Genomic DNA, 6385 nt, shown 5'->3' on the forward strand with positions numbered 1-6385 from the left:
TTTATGTCTTCTACTGAGAAATATGAATGTTACTGAAATAAAGAAATGAGTAAGGAGAGCATACAGGGATGGGTTCAGTGTGAGCAAAGGTATGTCAGGGTATAGTGAGAAGACCAGATTGACTGAAATGCATTGAAAGGGAGTTTTGAATCAGCTGCTATCTCTAACACCAACTAACTGTCAGTGTTAAGCTAGTCTCTGGAGCCTCAGCATTCTCATCTGTAGGGGGGTGATAATACCTGCACTCTCTATACCACAGGCCAGTGGTGATGAAAGTCCTTGATCAACTTTAAAACTCTATAGAAACTTGAGTTTTGGTGGAGTGGGAAGAGGCTGTCCTTGAAGTCTGATGACATAGTTTTAGTTTCCATTTCTTTCCTATCACTCATGACACTTCTCAGAAACTCAGTTTCCTCATCTACAAAATGAAAGGGTTTGATCTGGATGATTCTAAGGTTCCTTCCAGCTCTAAAGTCTGATCCTCTAAGTTGTTATTCTTACCCTAGGGCTTCTTTACAAACAGTAAGTTAAGGCTTGAAAACAGGAAGATGGACAGGCCTGATTCCCTTTGCCTTCTCCTCCTTTCTCTATGTCAGTTTGGCAGCTGTTGCTGAATTCTGGCTAAGCAGTAACCTGGGCTACAGCAGCTGCTCCCTCCTGATTTTAGATAGTGGGGGCGGGGCAGGGGTACTATTTGGCTCCCCTGGGAGTAATTGGTAGAGCTGGATGAGGCACCAACTACATCACAGTACTTCTTTGTCCAGCTCTGACCATAAAGGGGATGAGGTCTGGAGGGGCTGGCCTGAGATCTGTTTGATTAGTGTTAATCATTTACAAAGCTAACCTGTCTAGAAACTAACGCCTGAAAGTTCCGGGGGGGGGGGGAGTTCTGAACTGCCCATTGGAGCAACTAGGGTGAGGGCAACCTTATACTCTATAGAATGCCAGAGCTGGAATGGACCTCTGACATCACCTGATCTAACTCCTTGATTTTACAAAAGAGGAAACTGAGGTTTAAAGCAAGAGACTTGATCAAAAATCAAAGCTAATTGGTTGTAGAACCAAAATATAATGGACTGGGTGGGAGTTGAGGGAGAGACTGGACTTGGAAAGATGGGTCATTCACTTCAGCTTAAAAGTAAATGAAACTCAGGTGTCCTTAGGAAACAGATTTGAAGAGTCCAATTTGACTCCTGGGCAATATCTCTGGGTGCTGAGTACTTGGTAAGCTTTGTCAGCATACCCACCATTTTCCTCCATAGTTATTGGGCTTCCTCAGGATGTCAAGATAGTTCTCCTCCTCCTCCACCTCTTTTTCTTCCTCCTTCTCCTCCTCCTCCTCCTTCTTTGCCTGAAGGGTTCATGTCATCACAAACAAAATCACTGAGTATAGTCAATTTTGAGAAAGCTCATTACTTGAGTCCACACAAAACAGTGGGAAACTAGAGGACCAGCCTGAGAGATGCATGGACAATCCTCACTTCCTTCTCCAACAAAAAGGGTGAGGGGCACTGAGACACTGCCTGGCAGAGTGGAAAGAACCTTAGATTTGGAGTCAGAGAACACAAGCTCAAAGCCTCTCATTGTTCCATACTTACTACATGTGACCATAAATAAGTTACTTCACCACTCCATCTCCTCTTCTGTAGAATGGGAGATCCCTTCAAGCTGTAAATATCTGTAAAAAAATTTTCTGATCCCCTCACTACAATTGTCTTTGACAACATTCTCTCCCATGGGGTCCAGGGACTGGGAGATCTGGCAAAGACATCTATCTGATCCATCCCGACTGTAAGTCAGGACTTGCTGAAGGTTCAGGGCAAGAGCAGCTGCCATAATGTAGATCCCTGCCCAGATTGAGCCCAGGCCAGCAACCCTATTGAGAAATCTTTCCTCACTGTATGTCTTTGAACTTGTGATATATGTGGCTCTTGGGTCCTCTTTCCCCAAGAAGAATAGCACCATCTTTTCTCCTCATGTTCCTTCTCTGAAACAAGATTGTGGGATGGGAGTGGGGTTGGTGGTAGCACCCAAATTGGCTTTCTCTATTTTGTCTCCTGACAGAGGATGGGAGGTGTGGAACCCAGAGAGCCGGAGAAGGAGTATTTGGGACAGGAGACCAGACAAGATTTATTGCCTCTTCTGACACTGACCTTGTAGGTGGAAAAGTCATCATTGTGCACATGAGTCATCATTACTCCTCAGAGCTGCAGAAATGCTGGCCAGTGGAATTTTTTTGCTGTGGAGAGAAGGTTGGATAAGTCACTTTTTAACTGTAACTTCTCAGTATAGGACATCAATCGTCCAACTTTATGTTTGAGGAAGTTATAAGGTTAAAGGGAAGAAATCTTATGGGCCAGGGTGGGGAGATAAGGCTGAATATGGACAGGGGGTTAGTGGGGAATAAGCCCTGTTGATGTCCTCTCTTCAAAAGGGAGCAGTAGGGCCTAAGACCCTAGTCACTTAGCCTTGTAGTCAACTCCTGAGGAAGACCTCAGCTGATTCTGGGTAGGACAAACTGCTTAACTTCCTCAGGAATTAATAGATTTCTATTCCACTTAGGGAGAATTCTAAGTTTTTTGAATTCAGAAGGCAAATCCATACTAGATATCCATTATGGTGAAGGTTTTTCAGGAATTGGTCCCCTAATAAGCTGGAAACTGAAAGAGACTAGGCTTGGGGTGTCAGTCATCCTTCTAAATCAGGCCCCTCAGTGGCCATCTGGTCTAATCCCCTTTTTTACAGTTGAGGAAACTGAGGCCCAAAGTCACATAGGTAGTAAGTGTCAGAGATGGCATTTGAACGTATGTGCTCTGACTCCAGAGCTAGCTCTACCAAGCTGCCTCCTGTATCTGCCTTCCTTTTACTCCGAAGACTCTCCTGATTCTTTTGACTCCCCTGGGCCTTAGGGACACTTGAGGGTGGCTTCTTGGCAAACTCTTTAGTGCGGTAAATTTGACTATGGTGTTGGACAAAGGCCTGGGACACCTAAGACTTGATGCCCACCCCCATCTCCCATTCCACAAAGTGAGCTTTATGTGGTTGTGCCATTGAGAGGGGCAGAGGAGGGGCTACTATCTACCTGAGGGAAGTGGGGTGGGGCAGATGTTGATAACTTAGAGTGGAAATGTTAACAGTCTTGGGAAAGTGCCCAGACCTGTTGGAAGGAGGGAGAGAGGGAGGGAGAGACCTTATCATGGATTCAGTGAGGCTGCTGGTAACAGATTTAGGAGTCATTTAGGAATAGCTCGGGCACCTAGATGGTACATTGGATAGAGTGCTGGGCCTGAAATCAGGAAGATTCATTTTCCTGAGTTCAAATCTGGCCTCAGACATTTACTAGCTGTGTGACCCTGGGCACGTCACTTAACCCTATTTGCCTCAGTTTCCTCATAACATTCCTTAGGGCTATGAAGTGAAGGTGATAGATTTAAGGGATTAGATCTAGTAGATAGAGTGGTTGAGGGACTACAGACAGAGGTTCACAATACTGTACAGTAGGTAGCAACAACAACAACAAAAACATTCCAAAGAATAAGAGCAAGAAAGCAAAACGGTTGTCTGATGAGGTTTTACAAATAGCTGAGGAAAGAAAGAAAAAAAGAAAGAAAAAAGAGGAAAGATGTATACAACTAAATTCAGAATGCCAAAGAGTAGCAAGGAGAGAGAAAATAGTTTTCTTAAATGAGCAAGGCAAAGAAAACAATAGAATGGGAAAGACAAGAGATCTCTTCAAGAAAATTTGAGATATCAAGGGAAAGTTTCATGCAAAAATAGGCATGATAAAAGGCAAAAATGGTAGGGATTTAACAGAAGCAGAAGAGATTAGGAAGAGGTGGCAAGAATACACAAAAGAACTACATAAGAGGGGCAGCTAAGTAGAGCAGTGAATAGAGCACCAGCCCTGGAGTCAGGAGGACCCGAGTTCAAATCCGGCCTCAGACACATAACACTCGCTAGCTGTGTGACTCTGGGCAAGTCACTTAACCTCATTGCCTCACTCCACCCCCCTAAAAAAAAAAGAACTACACAAGAAAGATCTTGACATCATTGATAACCAGGATGGTGTAGTTACTTGTCTAGGGCCAGATATCCTAGAGAAAGAAGTCAAGTGGGCCCTAGGAAGCATTGCTAGCAACAAGGCTAGTGGAGGTGTTGGAATTCCAGCTGAGCTATTTAAAATCCTAAAAGATGATACTGTTAAAGTACTTCACTCACTATGCCAGCAAATTTGGAAAACTTAACAGTGGCCATTGGATTGCAAAATATAAATTTATATACCAATCCTAAAGAAGAACAATGCTAAGCAATATTCAAATTACTTAACAATTGCGCTCATTTCAGATGCCAGCAAAGTTATCCTTAAGATCCCTGCAAGCTAGGCTTCAGTAGTGTATGAACTGAGAAGTACCAGAAGAGCAGGCTGGTTTTTGAAGAGGCAGAGGAACTAGAGACCAAATTGACAATCTTAGCTGCATTATGGAGAAAGCAAAGCAGTTCCAGAAAGAAAAAAAAAGCATCTACTTCTGTTTCATTGACTACACTAATACCTTTGACTATGTGGATCACAACTAAATGTGGCAAGTCCTCACAGAAATGGGAGTACCAGATCATCTTACTTGTCTCCTGAGGAACCAGCATGGAGGCCAAGAAGCAACAGTTAAAACCAAACACAGACCAACTGACTGGTTTAAGACTGGAAAAGGAGTATGACAAGGTGGTATGTTGTTCTGATTTGGGCTGGGGGAAGATACTCAGTCAATCAGTAAATCAAGTATTTACTAAATACCTACAAAGACAAAAATGAAACACCCTTGTCCTGAAGGATTTCACATCCTATTAAGGATATGTATACATACATATGAATAAAAATAAAAAAAATACATCCGATTAAGTTGTTGGGGGGAGTAATTGGAAGATCAAAAGAGGCCTCGTAGAGAAGGTAGTGTTTGATCTGAGCTTTGAAGGAAAATTGGGGAATTCCAAGAGGCAGAGGTGAGGAGTTGGGCATTCCAGACCTATGGATGATAAGATGGGCTGTCATGTGCAAAGAATAATTGTAAGGCAGCAGAGGCCATGAAGGGGAGCAGACAGCCAGATGGGGTACAGAATAGGGCATTGGGCCTAGAGTCAGGAAAACCTGCCCTCAGATCTGGCCTTCGACATTTCCTAGCTATAAAATCCTGATCAGTCCCCTAACCTCCATCATCCTTGGCTTCCTCATCTGTAAAACAGGGATAATAACCTCCCAAGGTGGTTGTGAGTGTCAAACGAGATAACATTGGTAAAGTGCTTTGCAAACATTAGATTTATATAAATGCTTGCTATTATTATTATGTGTAACAAGACTAAAAAGGTAGGTTGGAGGCAGGTTGCAAAGGGTTTTAAATGTCAACAGAGGAGTTTTTATTCTTTTTGAGAGTGAATAGTGAGTAGCCTTTGTAGCCTCTTTAGGAGGAGAGAGAAATGGGCTGACCAATATTTTAGGACCATCTCTTTGGCTGCTGACGCAGCTGGATAGATTAAAGAGACTTGAGGCAGGGAGACCAATGAGCAGACCCTTGTGGTGAGGCCTTGAACCAAGAGTGATGGCCCTGTGAAAAGAAGGAAGGAGTCAGAAGCTATGGAGATAGAATTGAAACACTTGGTAACTGAATGAGAATGTGGAGTGAGAGAGATGGAGGAGTCTAGGGAAGCCTGGTCCAGAGATTTAGGTGGTATCCAGCACAGCCATGGGAGGTATCTGAGCTTGGGAAAGTGAGAAACCTGACTTCATTTACTCCCCACCTGCTTTAACTTTTCATCTCTCAGGGGAAAGCACCAGCTAGCAGTCAGCTAACAGTGTATGAATCTTCAACAGCTTCCTTCTCTCTTCTGGGGACAGTTTGTGCATGGGAATGGGAAGGAGAGGCCTTAAAGTGTCTCTTTTGGCCTCCAGTCATATATCTCCAACTACTTATTGGACATCTTGAACTGGATTCCCACACAATGGCTTCCTTGGTGTTTCTTGTACATGTTGTTCAGTCATTTTTCAGTCACGTTTGACTCTTCATGACCTCGTTTGCGGTTTTCTTGGCAAAGATACTGGAGTGGCCTGCCGTTTCCTTCCCTAGCTCATTTTACAGATGAGGAAACTGAAGCAAACAGGGTGAAGTGACTTGCCCAGGGTCATACATCTAGTATATGTCTGAGTCTGGATTTGAAGTCTGGTCTTCCTGGCTCCAGGCAAGGCACTCTATCCACTGTGCCACCTCAAAGCCCTTTCTTGTATGTGACATGAATTTTCTAATTCCAAGCATTTTCATCTATTATCCCTCACGATAACTCTTTCTGTTATCTCTATCAGCTGGCTTCCTTCAAGGTTGTGCTCAAGTCCCACTTTCTA

General features: G+C 43.6%; 1 long non-coding RNA gene across 1 annotated transcript; it reads left to right on the forward strand.

Annotated features, from left to right (window-relative positions):
• The first annotated feature begins 2035 nt into the window (after nucleotides 1-2035).
• Nucleotides 2036-4888, forward strand: LOC110218555 (uncharacterized). The gene is made up of 2 exons (XR_002327345.2): nucleotides 2036-2252; nucleotides 4345-4888. It is a non-coding gene; the product is annotated as an uncharacterized LOC110218555 (long non-coding RNA).
• The last annotated feature ends 1497 nt before the right edge of the window (nucleotides 4889-6385 follow it).

This window comes from Phascolarctos cinereus, unplaced genomic scaffold, assembly GCF_003287225.1.
Source record: "Phascolarctos cinereus isolate Bilbo 61053 unplaced genomic scaffold, phaCin_HiC Scaffold_2;HRSCAF=192, whole genome shotgun sequence".
NCBI classification, from domain to species: domain Eukaryota; kingdom Metazoa; phylum Chordata; class Mammalia; order Diprotodontia; family Phascolarctidae; genus Phascolarctos; species Phascolarctos cinereus.